The sequence below is a fragment of the Phyllostomus hastatus genome, unplaced genomic scaffold, assembly GCF_019186645.2.
Source record: "Phyllostomus hastatus isolate PE091 unplaced genomic scaffold, TTU_PhHast_1.1 phas_contig_1, whole genome shotgun sequence".
NCBI lineage: Eukaryota > Metazoa > Chordata > Mammalia > Chiroptera > Phyllostomidae > Phyllostomus > Phyllostomus hastatus.
The window spans coordinates 45,285,036-45,302,471 of record NW_025333498.1 but is presented as its reverse complement, the minus strand read 5'-3'; the positions used below and the strand labels follow the sequence as shown (position 1 = coordinate 45,302,471).

Here is a 17,436-nt window from a genome sequence, read left to right as displayed (position 1 = left end):
CACCACCCCTGTTCTTTCAAGGAGTAGATTGCTGAAGATATAATAATAAACAGTTCTAACAAGATTGTCACCCATTTGACTGCAATTTCATGCAGAGACTGAAATCTAAATCAGGTAGCATGCCTCTTATTACATTTAAGTCATAGGGCAACTGATTTTGATGCACTATTTAAAAATTGTTTCCCTTTTTAAAAAATGATGATCATTATCAAGCTTTAAAAAGATAAATAAAAAATTAAATAAATGCCTTCTATGAATATTGTGTGCTTGTAGAAGTAAAATAGAATACAATTCTTCACTGGTATATTGCAGTAGTACATGTATTAGTGTGTGTGCATATGGAGCTGGGCTTTTTTAATAGTTAGATGAGATCATACCCTCCTTGAACTTCTCAGATTTATTTTTCACTTAGCAAAATACCCTCATGGTCAACTCATGTTCCCTTAATGACAGAATGTCTTTTTTCATGGCTGAATAATACTGCATCCATCCTTCAGTGGACACTTAGGTTGTTTCTATGCCTTGGCTATTGTGAATAATACTACAATGAAAATGAGAGTTCAAATATCTCTTCAAGACAGTGATTTTATTTCCTGTGGATATGAAGTGCGACTGATTGATCATATAACAGGTTTATTTTAAATTTCTTGAGGAACCTCTATACTGTTTTCCATAGTGGTTGTGCCAATTTACATTTCCACTGATAGTGTGCAAGGGTATCTTTTTCTCCATGTACTCACCAATGCTTATCTTTTAGAGAGGGGGGGGAGGGGAGGGGAGGGGAGGGGAGAGGAAAGGAGAGAAGAGGAGAGGAGAAGGAGAAAAGAGTTATTATAGGAGGTATGAGGAGATATCTCACTGTGGTTTTGATTTTCACTTCCCTGATGGTTAATGATAATAGAACATAATTTCACATACATGTTAACTATTTGTATGCTTTCTGGGAAACATGTTTATTAAGTTCATCCACCCATTTTAAAATCAGATTATTTGTGGGTTTGTGTTTTTGTTATTGGTTTATATGAGTTTTTATGGAAATTGGATATTCGCCCCTTAATCTAATACATGGTTTACAACATTTTCTCCCACTCCATGGGTTATCTCTTCATTCCGTTATTTATTTTGCTGTACAGAGTTTTTTGTTTGTTTGTTTGTTTGTTTTTAGTATGATGTCCCATTATTTTTGTTTTTGTTTGTTATTTAAGCTTTTTATTTATATCCAAAAAATAAATTTCCAAGAGCAATATTAAGGAGATTTTCCCCTATGTTTTCTTCTAGGACTTTTAGCATTTTGGGACTTATACTTAAGTTTTTAATTCATTTTGACTTGATTTTTATTAGTAATATAAGATAGGGATCCAAATTCATTCTATTGCATGTGAATATCCAGTTTTCTGAATACCATTGATTAAAAAGGCTATCTTTTCCATGTTTTGTCTTTGGCTCCTTTGTGAAATATTAGTTGACTGTACACATGTGGGCTTGTTTCTGGACTCTCAATTATATTACATGTTCCTATGTGTCTATTTCTATGCTAATACCATACTGTTTTATTGCTATAACTTTGCAGAATAGCTGGAAATCTGAAAGTGTGAAGCCACTGGCTTTTTCTTTTTTATCATGAATGCTTTGGCTATTCAGGATGCTTTGTTGATCCATGCAAATTTTAGAGTCATTGTTTTTCTATTTCTGTGAAAAATGCCATGAGATTTTGGTAGGGATTGCATTGATCTGTAGATGGTTTGGTAGTATAAACATGTTAATACTACTAATTCTTCCAGTTCATGACTGGGGCTATATTTCCATTTGTACCTTCAATTTCTTTCATAAGTGCCCATGGTTTACAGCACCCAGATCTTTTACCTCCTTAATTAAATTTACTCCTAAGTATATTAGTGTTTAGGAAACTATTGTAAATCAATTATTAATTTCTTTTTCAGGTATTTCACTATCAGTGTACAGAAATGTAATTGATATTTTATTTTTGTGTTGTACCTTTTATATTTACAGAATTTGTTCCTTACTTCTGACAGATTTTTTAACTTTTTTAATTGTTTTCTCCATTTCCCCCTATCACTCCCCCTAACGATCCCCACTTCCCACCTTTGATCTTATCACTCCTCTTTGGTTTTGTCCATGTGTCCTTTATACATGTTCCTGAAAAACATGGAGTCTTTGGAATTTTCTCTATAGAAGATCATGTCATCTGCCAAGAGACAGTTTTGCTTTTTTCCTTTTCAATCAGGATGTCTTTCATTTCCTTTCTTCAATGATTTCTGTGTTGGAATTTCTAGTACTGGGATTGTTGAATAGGATTGGTGAGAATGGGCAACCTTGTCTTGTTCCTGATTTAGGAGAAAGAGCTTTCAGCATTTCACCATTGAGTATAATGTTAGCTGTGAGTTTCTTATACACAGCCTTTATCATGTTGAAGTATATTTCACCTATACACTACTTGTTGAGAGTTTTTATCATGAAAAGATGTTGAATTTTTTTCAAATGCTTGTCTGCAACTATTTAGAGTATCAATTATTTTATCCTTTTATTTTGTCAATGTTTTATTCTAATAATTACATTTATTAATTTTTATGTTGACCCATCCTTGTATTTCAGAGATAAATCTCAATCAACCTGTATGATCAATTCCATATTCTATTTATTTCAGTTTACTAGAATTTTGTTGACAATTTTTGCATCTATAATCCAGGGATATTGGCCTGCAGTTTTTTATTCTTATAATGTTCTTATCTGGCTTTGGTATCAGGCTAATGAGTAAACTTTTTAAATGAAGTTGGTAGTGTTTCTTCTTCAATTTTTGGGGGGAACAGTTTGAGAAGGAGTGGTACAAATTTGTGTTGAAGTATTGGTATAATTCACTAGTGAAACCCTCTGGTCCTGAGCATTTCTTTGTTAAGAGGGTTTTGATTATGGCTTCAATATCCTTAGTCATCATTAGTCTGTTCAGGTTTTTGACTTCTCTAGAGTTGTCTTGATAGATTGTACATTTAGAAGAACATCCATTTCTTCTAAATTATCCAATTTGTTGAAATATAATTATTCATAATATCCTCTTATGATGTTTTGTATTTCTGTGATATTTGTTGTAATGCCTCCTCTTTCATTTATGATTTTGTTTATTTGAATCCTCTCTTTTTCTTGGTTAGTGTAGCTGAAATTTTGTCAATTTCATTTATCTTTTTAAAATAACTCAGTTTCACTGATTTTATGTTGTATTCCTAGTCTCTATTTCACTTATTTCAACTCTAATCTTTATTACTTCTCTCTGATAACTTTGGATTTACTTTTTATTCTGTTTCTACTTTTTTACTTTGAGGTATAAAATTAGGTGATTTATACAAGCCTTTCTTTTTTCTTAATATTGACATTCATTACTGTAGACTTCCCTCTTAGAACTGCTTTTGCTGCATCCTATAAGTTTTGTGTTGTGTTTTCATTTTTAAGTAACTAACATTTGAGCCCTGGCTCAGTGCTCAGTTGGATAGAATGTCATCCTGATATGCCAGGGTTGTGGGTTTGAACACCAGTCAGGGCACACACAAGAATCTATCAGTGAATGTAAAAATAAGTGGAACAAGTTAAGGATTTTTCTGTATCCTTTTTTTTCTCTCTCTAATATCAATAAATTTAAAAAAATAACATTTGAATATCATTTGACAGGTTATAAATATGCTTTTAATTTCAACTAATTTTGTTATATGAAAATAGTCAGTGATTTATTTATCTTATGTGAATTTTAATAATGAAATAAATCATAGAAATCTTAAATAACTACTTCACAAAAGAGAGGTTTAACAGAGAAATAAAAATAGAGACCTGGAATTTTTGTCTTTATCTTCTTTTTTCCCAATATTTGTATTAATCTCTAATTAATTAATTAATCAGCTTGTGTTTAGAAACAAGTTCTAAACACAAGCTGAAAGTTGGAAGTAAGAGACTGAAACAAACTTTCTAAACACAAGTTGGAAGTAAGAGACTAAAACAAACTTCCCCCCTGGAAAATATACCCTTGTTAAAGGGTTTGGATTCTACTTAATGACAACTTATTCTCTCTCCAGCACCTTAAGTGATTTCTTAGCATAAAGACTAGAAACATGCTTCAAAACATCATTCATTTTTCGATTGCTCCTCCCCATTCTGTTTATTTTTTTTAATCAAAACCATCTGCACTATGTAGCATTTGAGTCAAACATTGACATGATTGTGATATCTGGTTCAAGTTCTTTTTTCTCTTTCTCCCTCTCTTTGTTTCTTTCTCTTTCTCTCCCTCTCCCATCTTTGAGCCCTCTTATTTCAAACTTCAATAACAGTTATTGTTAGTGCTGACCATTTGGCCATTTAATGTTGTATAACTTGATGGAATGGAAGCAATCAAGGAAGTTAGAGTCAGTATAGAAGTTCCAAACATTGTTAGTGGCAATAAGAATAGGAAATAAGGGATAAGAATGAGAAGCAGTGATAGAGACTTGTCAAATTTGGAAGTAAATTCACTGTGCAAGGAGGGGAAAAAATGAGGGTAAGTTTATGTCACTGGCAGTTGGTAAATATAAGAAGATCAAGATGAATGAACAAATGTGAAGTTTTACATGTGACACAATTTCTATAACCTTTTAGATTATAATCTCTCTTTCCATCTCCCCCCATGTTTGTGTATATCTATTTTGTAGTCTTAGAGCCTTAAAATGCTATGTACATATCACAGATATTCCATAAATATTGCAATAATTTACAAATGCCAAAAAAAGAACAGAGAAATTGATTATTAACATTTTGTCAATCCTACAGCTAAAATAGTATAGATTCATGTTTTCTAATGTTTACATTTATAACAGTAATATAAATTTCCACTTGCCTTTTAAGCATTTTTATTAGTTCTATCCTTTCTAATGACACAATATTACTTCTGATGTTATCATGATCAAGTTTTATGAATTGAGAACATAGGTGAGAACTCATCTATGTTGACAGAATCTTGTGATTCTGTCTTTCATTCAATCCCTAAAAGCCAACCAAATACTCAAACTTCAACATCTAGTGTGTCATCACATAAAACATTATTCCAGAAAGCCATATTATTTCAAGAGAAAATCACTTCCCTTAGAGGCTGCTAAATCATATCCAGATTTAATATACATTTACAATTTCTTATTCTTATAAGGTACTCTAACTTTATATACTATAATGAAAGGAACTATATTTTAATGGCATGTTTTATGCATGCATACTATTGTTTTTAGTAATTCACACTTATTCTGAATTCCTGAAAAAAAGGAGTGAGGTTCTTTGCTTAAAAGATAAATATTTTGAATCTATAAATTGATTTGGGTAGTATGGACCTTTTGATGATGTTAACTCTTCCAAACCATGAACAAGTAATATGCTTCTCTTTATTTATATCTTCTTTAATTTTTTCTTCAGTGTTCCATAGTTTTCTGAGTGCAGATCTTTTACCTCCCTGGTTAGGTTTATTCCTAGGTATTTTATTTTTCTTACTGTAATAGCAAATGGGATTTTTTTTTCTAATTTTTATTTCTGATGTTTCATTGTTAGTATACAAAAATGCCTTTGAGTTCTGAATATTGATTTGTATGCAGCTGTTTTGCCAAATTCACTAATTAGGTTTAATAGTTTTTTCGTGGGTCTATAGGGTTTTCTATATACACTACCATGTCATCTGCAAACAATGACTGTTTTACTTCCTTTTTTCCAATTCAGATGCCTTTATTGCTTTTTCTTGTATGATCACTATGGTTAGAACTTCCAATATTATGTTGAATAGAAGTGGTGAAAGCAGACATCCTTGTTTTGCTCCTAATGTTAGTGGGAGAGATTTTTGGTTTTGCCCATAATTTGATGTTGGCTATAGGTGTCTCATATATGGCTTTTATGCCTTTTGACCTGGCACTTCCACTGCTAGCATTATACCCTAAGAATACTGAAATACCAATTACAAAGAACTTATGCACCCTGATATTCACAACAGTGTATTTATGATAGCCAAGTGCTAGAAACAGCCTTAGTGTACATCTGTAAATGAGTGGATCAAAAAACTGTAGTAAATTTACACAATGGAATACTACACAGCATAAAGAAAAAGGAACACCTACCCTTCCAGATAGCATGGATAGAACTGGAGAGTGTATTATGCTATGTGAAATAAGCCAGTCAGAGAAAGGCAAATACCATATGATCTCACCTATAAGTAGAACTTAATCAATAAAACAAACAAGTGAGCAAAATAGAACCAGAGACATGGAGATAAAGAACTGACAGTAACCAGAGGAGAGGTATGGAGGGGATAATAGGAGAAAGAAGGGGAAGGGTCAATTCAAACATGTGTAAAGGACCCATGGACAAAGACAATGGGAGGGGTGATTAAAAGTGGGAGGTGGAGGGTGGGTAGGGCAGGGGAGAGTAATGTGGGACAAAGGGGACAACTTTAATTGAACAACAATAAAAAACATATTTTTTAAAAAAAACACTTTCTGATAGAAAAATTATATGTGTAGAATATTATCTAAAATCTTTAAAGGTTCTTTGTCTTTATTTTTCAACTACAGACATTTATGCAATGGTACCCTACTTGGCTGTAAAACAGAAAGTTTTACCCTTTGCCACAGTATGGATGGACCTGGAGAAAATTATGCTAAGGGAAATAAGCTAATCAGAGAAAGCCAAATACTATATGACTTCATTCATACGTAGAATCTAATGAACAAACTGAACTACCAAGGAACATGGTAGTGTTCCTTGGTAGTGTTCCTACCATGGGGACAGCTTCATCAGATGGAGAGCAGGATGACAGCTAGTGTTGGGGAGGTGAGGGAGTGGAGGGATAGTGCCAAAAGGAATAAGAACGCAGGGACAAGGACAATGGTGTGATGACTGCTGGGGGCAGGGGGTATAAGGGGACTGAATGGTAATGGAAAAAATTACAGTAAAGATTAAATAAAAAGTAAAATAAAAAAAAAGAATCAATCTGATCTCCATAAAACACTAAGTTATAGGAAATTAAATAAAAAATTCATTTGTACCTTATACACAGGTCAAAGAAGATTGCTATATTTGCTTCTGATTCTCAAGGCTTAGGCTAGACAATATCCTGGAAATGACCCCTGTTGAAACCAGCAGAAGCCAATGAACTTTCTTCCCTTTTACATTTTAGCCTGGGCTCAGGAAGATCTGCGTTTCTCAATATTTCTATTAATGACACAGATATCACATAGGGATCAACTTCACACAATTGATAGAGACATGCCTCTGGAAGCAATTTCTGGCTCTGCTGGGCAAGGCAATCTATTGGGTCATTTGTAGTCTCTGCAAAACCAAGTGCAAAGAGTATAGACTTTGAACTTCTTGATTATAAATGTTGGCCCTTTATTTATATGTAATGAAACCCTGGCAAATTACTTAACATATTTAAGTCTCGACTGCAGGATAATAACTTCCATCTGATAGTAAATGGTAAAGATTTATGAAAAAATGGGAAAGATTTTAGAGTGTTTCATACACAGTAGGCATTAAGTGGAAATTATCAAGTACAATATTTTGCTCATTCCTTTTTAATGACTGATGTCATCTTGATATACAAAATAGTCAACATGTAAATAATTTTTCTTCTCCATCACATTAAATGTCACCCCTAAAAGCATTTAAAATAAATACATAAATATGTTAAAATGTAAATTGTTTTGAAATTATTTTTAAACTGATAAGAACAGATACTACACTTGATCTTAGCCAAAAGGCCGAGAGGCAATTGGGTCACAAAGAATGTGTATAAAGGACACATGGGCAAAGCCAAAGGGGAGAAAGGATGGAGGGTGGGAGGTGGAGGGAAGGGGTGGTAGGAAAATGGAGACAACTCTATTTGAACAACAATAAAAAATGACAAAAAGAGAGCCAGGAAGAAAAAATATTTTTTAAAAAATGCTACTGATCCTTGTGATCAGAAACTAGGTAGCTATAAGTTCCAAGTGATAGAAGTAAGTGAAGTTACTGTTGTTTTTTAAACAAATGTCTCCACAGATTTAGGTTTTGTGACTTGCTGAATGTATGCATATTCTGTTTCCCTGATATGAAAGGTTTAACTCTTTTTCTATTGTATCTGTGAGCAGAGTTCTTACAGCTACATAGCCAATTGTAACTATTTATAAAATTTCAGACCTGCAAACTCTGAAAAAAATAAACAATGTAAATAATAACCAAAATCCAAAATCAGCTTCATCTCTTAACTCTCACCAATTCCCACCTATTACATGGTCCACACAACCAACTTTCTATATACTTCACATAATCCTTAAGCAAACATCTTAAGGGTTGATTTAATAACTCACATAGGAATCCTGCTTTGAAGCAGCATTCACATACTGCTCTTTATTTTATAGACAATTTAAATATATACAAGTTGTGGTGAGACTCATTGTAATATGTATTTCTTTCGATAATATAATTTAATCTTCTTCTGCTAAATCTTTTCTGTGCAGCAAATTACAAAATCAATAGCCTCGTTCTATAAAAAGAATTTAAGTCCACATAGTGATGCTCCTAACAGTATGAACTTTTTCTCAAAATCCCTTACTGTAGTGGTAATAAAATACATGTATTCATGATGCAATATCAGTTCAGAATAATGTTCATATTTTTCAAGACTCCATTTAGAGAGTTGATTAGTTTGTCATTTATTAATTTGGGATAATATCTCTTGCCTCTTTGACTAACTCATAAGCCCCTTAGAGGTAGTGTTTCTACATAGTACTTTAAGTATGCTATATATTCAATAAGTAGCAATTGACTGATTACTAAAAACATTTAGAGCACAATATATTTACAAAAAAGGTTACAATTCACTTCTATAATCTGTCAAATCATATATCAGTTAGATAGCAAAATTACTGTAAACAGTCATCATCACATGATCCATGGGTAAATGCCCTGAATTTTTAGAAGAATCTACTGAAGCATCAATTTGCAGAACCATTCCCTCTATCTCTTAGTCTACATTCACAAAAGTTTTGAATTTTTAAAAAGGAAAGCATATTGTCACAAAATTTTGTCTCTGCACATTTCTCTCCATCTTTTAAATGAGTCTTTGATTCTTTAGAGAAGAAACTGTTCATATTTTGATCAGCAGGTAATAAATATCCTTATTGTGTGGTAGACATTTACTGATTTTGCTACTCTTGAGTGGTATGTGTCTAGTAGAGGTATCCTAACCAGTGACGTGCTTTCCTTAGTTTTTTTTTTTAATCTGCTTTTCCAACCTCCAGTTAATTTTATGTGCTATCCTTCCAATAAATCCCTTCTCTTTTTTAGTTAACTGGAATAATTTTCAGTTGTTACAACCAAGAACTCTGAAAAATATATATGGTGGTCTGTTCATGCTATCGTTAGCATGAGTCTTTTCTACACTTAACTGAAGGGACTGATAGTGAAATCACAAATCTTTCTTGAGTTCTGCTTGCTACCAGTATTTGTGGCATCTACTTTCCCTCATTCTTGTTCCCAAGTTGTGATCTCGACAACAGTCATCTTGTTTTGAACAGTACTCATCAAACTGAATCTTTAGCTTGGCTCTGAAAAAGATGCTTCTATATTCTAAAGTTGTTGATTTGCTGCAGTGTGTCTTTTAGGTAATTTCCCCTCCCCTTCCTGTTCACACCTGCCTGAATTCAGCTGACTTCAAAGGAACCATGATATCATCCATTCTCCTCAAAGGTGGTAGCGGGGCAAATCTGTACTACAGGAAGAAGTAAGTGACCTGCAATTCAGGAGCCCAGATATACTCTGTGACCTGCTACTAGGTAATATTTTCTCCATCACAAAATTCAGGAAAAGAATGACATTTAAATTAATTTTAGACTCTACTGTTTTCAAAGTCTTTAATATATACTCCCTTTCTCCTCATTTAGAAATGAGGTTCTTATAAAGTGGTTTATTTATTTTAGTCATATAATCTTTGTATTATAAGTTGTATAAAAAGAGGGTATATGCAAATATTTTAAAATTATATTACATCATTGAAACACATAAGAAACAACCTTTGGAACACTATTTGGGCTTGTGGGTATTAACGATAATCAAGTCTTTGAAGTAACAAATGTTATTGGCTAAACATGTATATTTTAGTTTTTACATGCTTATATTATTCTTTAATAAATTAATTTGAAAATAATTTACAAACCTCATGTACAGCTTTCATGTTGTTCATATCTAAAAGCAGACTTTCTAAATAAACATATTGATATCTGATGACAGAATCATATGGCCCAGAACTCGTATCTGTTTCTATCTTACACTTTGCAGGACACCACCCAACCACTGAGCCATACCAGTCAGGGCTTCACATCTGTTTCTAGATATGGCTATAAAACAATGTCTCTGAACTTGGTGTAATAAAAACATAAATCTTGCAGTGTCATATGACTGAATTTACATTTTGAAATTGAAACAAAATCAAGATATAAAAATTAAAGGAAAGAGGTAGAGGAATATAACTATGATAAGTAAGTCCACTGTCTTGGGCCTCAGAGATTGTTGATCCAGAACCAAAAGTTATATCAGGATTGACTGTGGTTTAACTTTATTATAGGCTTATATTTGCTTGGGCTGGTGTAGGACTGAAATGTCCCTGATCCCACATTGTTAATCTGCCAAGGGTATCTTAATAAGAGAGAATAAGAGAGCACATTCAGGGGACTATTTATAAATAGAAAGTTGTCTTAGAATATCTGTATTTTGCTTTATTTTTGCCTAATCTAGATTTCTGTTAAGCCACATGTCAAAATTCTCCAAAATTGCCCAGCAGTTGAAAATACATATTCAAGAAGAGATTTGGAAGTAAAGACTTATTCTTTACCAAATATTTACTCACATCTCAACAAATAGTGTCAAGATTAAGACTAAATTAGAGGTCATTTTCAATGCCAAACATTAGACACATCTCCACTTTGATATACTGTTACTCCTGAGAAATTAACTTCGATAATATACACACAATGCATGCAAACAAAATCTCACCAATGCTACTCATAAGCAGTCTACATTTCAAGGTTTTCATCAAGTTTTATTTGATGTCACAATGCAAAAATCAATGACATGTCCAATATTCACATAAAGCTATATTCAGAACTGCTTGATTTTTAAAAAATATAAAATCCATATTTGAGGTATGGATTTTCTTAATCATCCTTACATATATGGTCCACATATTTGCTGTTTCACAGGAAAACATTTCCTTCAATTCCCACAAACTAGCAGGTTTTTGGAGAAATTTAATTTTAAGCTTTTCTTCTTTCTTATGATGGAAGTAAATACTTTAAAAAATCCTAAATCTTAGGTATGCTTTGTTTTCTTTAAATTGTTCTTTCTTTAAATTGTCCCTAAAGTACAGTGTAAATACAAATATGTGGAAATAGAATTCATTTAATTTATTACATTAATACTGATTTTGCATGAACTGAGCACAGGGCTAGCATCTGAGTTTTGAAGATGAGTAAAATATGATCTCTATTTATTACAGGATCCCAAACTCAGGCCAGGGTGACCCACAGCTAAAAAAACAAAAATAACTGTTGGTACAACATAAACAACCCAGGCTGGTTTTCAAAATATTGTGAGGACCCAAAACTCATAGAGGTAGTGACTATGGAAAGTGCAGGCTTTAACTATTTCATTTACTCATGGCCCAAAAGAGCTATGCAAAGTGCCCACATCATTTTCAGAACATATGGCACATTCTGGCACATTTAAGCCACCACATTTTAGGTTTTAAAATCTCTAGGAATGTAAAACACTGAAACTCCAGCCTATGTTAATGTCTTGGGACTTTTAACTATTAATCTATGTAATAGTTACAACCAGTTCATCTATAAAATATATTAATGATTTTAAGTACTAGAGCTGCATCATTATAATGACCATATTCCCCTTAATTTAATTTTAACATTTGTAAAAACAAAACTTGACATTTTAAGTCAGCAGGAGAGACTTATTAGAGAACAGAATACATCTATCTGTCCTAAATGCCATAATTATTGTACAAGAGTCTGCCAAGTAAGTTACTCCTTGGGGACTTTGGAGGTACTCAATTTCCAAGACACACAGGAGCTATTAGTGAACTGCTTGATTGATTTATGCAGTAGAATGCTCAGTGGTAATAGTCAAAATATCAGTCATTTGTAAAAATTAACAATCCTTCAAAATGCACACCAATCAGTGCAGTGGGTGAGCAGATAAGATGCATGGTTATTCTGGTTTTTGATTAACTCATACTGTTGGTTTGGGGTTTAGACCAATTTAGCTATACGTAAGAAGAAAGGCGTTCCTTATGTAATGAATTTAAAATCGTGGCATTTTAAAAGCAGATGAATTTATAGAATTTTTAAAGCCAAATCCTCATTTTATAGATACAGAAACTGATTTACCAAATGTTATCACATTCATTAAGACATGGTCTCTATTCACTTTTCCTTTTTATATTTTGATATTTTGGATTTGTTATATACTTCACATTAAATGTAACTGCCTATTAAAAGGAGAACTGTTACTTTCAGCTTCCTAGAGGCCACAAGCTCTTCCACACTTATGAGATGTTAAACATGGTGTTATTTTCTCCTCAGAGCTTATGCAACCAATACACACAAACACACCCCAACACACATGTGTTATTGTATGAGGATGGGAAAATACATACAAACTGCAGGGTTTTTTTTTCAGAGGTCTAGAGAACTCTAATAATTGCTATGGTAAATTTAAAATACACTTTCCTACATAACAAGCAGAAAATATTATTTTAGACCCTACACAATGGGACCTTGGATTAACATTAAGACAACTGGGATGACACATATCTCAGGATATATATGTCTACAGTCTAATAGTGTGCATGTAGTGAGGGGTGGAGGAACTAGACAATCACATGAATGATCATACTACAAAGAGCCAGGAAAAAATAGAAAGTGCTTTTATATTTCAAAAAGGGGTGGTAGAGAAATCAATTCAAATGGCAGGAGGTTGGAAAGAAGATTTTCTTTTGGTGTTTGAGATTAATCTCAAAGAGTAGGTAGAATTTTATTCAGGAAAGGGAGGAAGAACTCTGTTTAGATTCCCATCATCAGTTCCATTTGGTATTAAAGGACAGTTAACTAAATAATTACCTAAAGGTTTCTTTTTCGATTCTTGAATTTACTTCAAAAATTACAATGACTAAAATGTTTCTATACTGATACTTTATAAAAAGAAAGAGGTTTTTAAAAAACTTTCATTCATTAAGTGCACACCATGGACATATTTATGTGGCTAAATTCATTTATTAAAATGTTGGAATTTGAATTTAACTTTAAAAATACCTTTTTTTTCCAAAAAGAGGCATTCTGTGAAAAAACAAACAAACAAACAAAAAAACCCTGATTTCAAAATGAATGGAATTTTGAAAAAGACTTTTGAAAAGATTAGTAGGGCAACTAGTACATGGTGCCTAGTGATGGACAGTGATGTAAACAAAGTGAAAAAAATATGGAGATATAGGTTAAATCATTTCTCAATCTAGACCATTTCTTTTTTTTTCTTGGAAGCAACAGAGATTTAACAGGTATTTGAGAAGAAAATTGATGGTATCAGCTTTGGCCTTGGGAAGATAACTGACAGCAAATAGGACTGGATTGAAAACAATCTAGTCAACAGTAGTGAGAAAAACCACATTCATACAATTTCTTTGAATCTAAAAGTAACCAAAAAGACAGCCTCAGTTTTTACTTTAAGTGAATTTTAATTTTAAAACTAAGATATAGGCATGTCTCTAGTACTTGATAAGTCATGAGTTTATCACATCTTCCTAATTCTTTGTAAGAAAGCAATAGCTGGTTTTTAAACATTAAAGGCATTAAATAGAATATTTTAATTTGAAAAATAGTGTATTTTAAGAAATGACAAAGTACACTATTCATTATTTTGCAATTGTAAAGCACTATAATACAAGCAAAGAATACTCTTTTATCATCATGGGAAGCAAAGTGATGAGTTAGAGCCTCTGAACATTTGCATCTTCTTCCTTAATCCATGGAAGCCTGCCATTTTACATTTTTCATCAGAATATAAAATATACTCAGACTTTTTCATAATACATTTTTTAGAAGAGTCACATTATGCTGGTATAAGTATATTTCTTAAGAATAAAAGAAATTTCAAATTATAAGTACTGGTTATTGTAAAGTATTAACTACAAAACTCAAAAGTGATATAAATTCAGATAAACCTGGATATAAATTTTCAACCCATGACCATTTCAGAATATTTTTATAACTCAAATAACTGCCACAAATTTTTAGCTACCTTTGCTTAGTTTCTTAAAAGAAATTCTATTTTAAAAAAGAGTATGCCAATTTTACTAAAACTAACAAATACATAAATTAATTTCTGTTATGTGGCAAATCTGTACAAAATGATAGCTTTTTTACATTTCTTAATCACTATGGTCATAAATTATTTATGAATAATGCATTGTATTTGTTTTGACTTATAATATGTGGCTAGCAAACTTGATCTTTCATTTTCTATTTATTTATCTAATATCTAATTCACTATTACTTTTTATTCATCTATAGTAAATAGAATTATAGAATGACTCTGAGTATTATAAAATGTTATCAGAATATTTAATATGAATATATTTTATTAGAGTATCTTTTCAAAATCAAAGTGATTTGCTGCCCATGTCACATATATTACCTATAAAACCTTTGTTCAGGAATTCCTAGGTAATGATTTTATTATCTTATTAACTAGATACAAACACTTATATCTAACTTTTAAGGAAAAATTTAAAAAAGACAAATTAGAGTTCTCAATATACTTAAAATGACTAAATTTAAAATACCCTAATTGTTAGGTATAATTTTCTTTGGGAAATTAAACCTCCTCCCACAATCGTGTACAACAAATTTAGCACTGTATCTTTTAAAAATATCAAAGGGAATGATGGTGTCCATAGAAGTCAGAATCTGCTAAGGAGAGTGTATCAACTAACCTACTGAATCAACTAGCCCTGAAAATGGATGGCGCTGGAATGTCAGACACATACCCAGTTGTAGCCAGCAGTTGGTGGTGTGCAAACAGAGGACAGGAGCAAGACCAGGGGTTTGGGGTTCTTCCTACCCTTGTAGCCCACTGCACTCCACAGAGGAACACAAGTATGAAAAAATGGCAATGAATAAGTACCTATCAATAACAACCTTAAACAGAAATGGATTAAATGCTGCAATCAAAAGACATAGAATAGCTGAATGGATGAGAAATCATAATTGACACATACGCTGCCCACAAGAGACCTGCCTCAGAACAAAAGACCTACACAGACTAAAAGTGAAGAGCTGGAAACAAATATTTCAAGCAAATGGACAGGGAAAAAGCTGGGGTAGCAATACTCATATCAGACAAAATAGACTTCAAAAAAAAAAAAGCCATAAAAAGAGACCCATAGGTCACTTCATAATACTCAAGGGAAGAATCCACCAAGAAGACATAAACATTGTAAATATATATGCACCCAAAAACCTAAAGAAAATCTTGGAGGACTTCAAGAAAGATATTGATAACAACACACTTATACTAGGGGATTTTAACAGCCCACTATCAAAACTGGACAGATCATCCAAACAAAATATCAACAAAGATATTGTGGCACTGAAGAATGACCTAGATCAAATGGACTTAACTGATATATATATAGAGCCTTTCATCCCAAAGAAGCAAAATACACATTCTTTTCAAATGCACATGGAACATTTTCAAAGATAGACCACATGATAGGATACAAAACAAGCCTCACCAAATTCAAGAAAATTGAAATCATATCAAGCATTTTCTCTGACCACAAGGGACTAAAACTAGAAACCAAACCCAAGGAAAAAACTAAAAAACACTCGAACTCATGGAGATTGAATAGCATGATATTAAACAATGAATGGGTCAAGAATGAGACTAGGGAAGAAATCAAAAAGTTTCTGAAAACAAATGAAAATGAACTCACAACAACCCAAAACTTATGGGACACAGCGAAGGCAGTCCTGAGAGGGAATTTCATAGTGATACAGGCCCACCTAAAATAGATAGAAACATTTCAAATAAACAACCTAACCTTATGCCTATAAGAACTCTAGGAACAACAACAAAGACAACCCAGAGCAGATAAAGGGAACGAAAAAATCAAGATCAGAGGAAAATTAAATGACCTAGAGACTAAAAGCACAATTCTATCAATAAATCCAGGAGCTGGTTCTTTGAAAAGATAAACAAAATTGGCAAACCTTTAGGCAGACACATCAAGAAAAAAAGAGAGAGGAGCCAAAGAAACACAATTAGAATTGAAAGAGGAGAAATTACAACTGATACTGCAGAAATAAAAAAGGATTGAAAGAAATTACTATGAAGAACTATATGCCAAGAAATTGGAAAATCTAGGTGAAATGGACAAATTTCTAGAAAAATACAATCTTCCAAAACTCAATGAAGAAGAAGCAGAAAGCCTGAACAAAACAATAACAGCTGATGAAATTGAAGCAGTAGTCAAAAAGCTTCTGAAACACAAAAGCTCTGAACCAGATGTTTTCGCAGAAGTTTACAAAGCATTTAAGGAAAAGCTATCCCCCATCCTTCACAGATTATTCCAAAAAATTCAAGAAGATGGAAGGCTCCCAAACTCTTTTTTATGAATCCAGCATCATCCTAAACCCCAAACCAGATAAGACACAACAAAGAAATAAAACTTCAGGCCGATATTGCTGATGAGCACAGATGCTAAAATCCTCAACAAAATATTGGCAAACCACATCCAGCAATACATTAAATAGATCATACACCAAGAACAAGTGGGATTCATTCCAGGGATGCAAGGATGGCACAATATTCACAAGTCAATAAGCATAATATATCATATAAACAAAATGAAAGACAAAAATCACATGACCATATCAATAGATGCAGAAAAAGCATTTCATAAAGTACAGCACCCATTTATGATAAAAATACTTAGCAAAGTGGCAATAGAGAGAGCATTCCTCAACCTAAGAAAGTCCATATAAGAGATACCTACAGCCAACATCATACTCAGTGGGCAAAACTTTAGAGCTTTCCCACTAAGATCAGGAACAAGACAAGGATGCCCGTTTTCACCACTGTTATTCAACATGGTAGTAGAAATCCTAGCTACAGCAATCAGACAAGAAAAAGAAATAAAAGTCATCCAAATTGGAAAGGAGGTAAAATTGGTAAAATTGTCATTGTTCACAGATAACATGATAGTGTACGTAGAAAACCCTATAGACTCCGACAAAAAACAGTTTGACCTACTAAATGAATTTGGCCAAACAGTGGGACACAAAGTCAATATGCAGAAATCAAAGGCATTTTTGCACACCAATA

The 17,436-nt window shown here is 32.6% G+C and overlaps 1 protein-coding gene and 1 pseudogene across 1 annotated transcript in view; both read right to left on the bottom strand.

Annotated features, from left to right (window-relative positions):
- Positions 1–17,436, bottom strand: part of LRP1B (LDL receptor related protein 1B) — a 1,811,620-nt gene that overhangs the window by 1,595,138 nt on the left and 199,046 nt on the right. The window lies entirely within an intron of this gene.
- Positions 7,688–7,778, bottom strand: LOC123814356 (annotated as a pseudogene).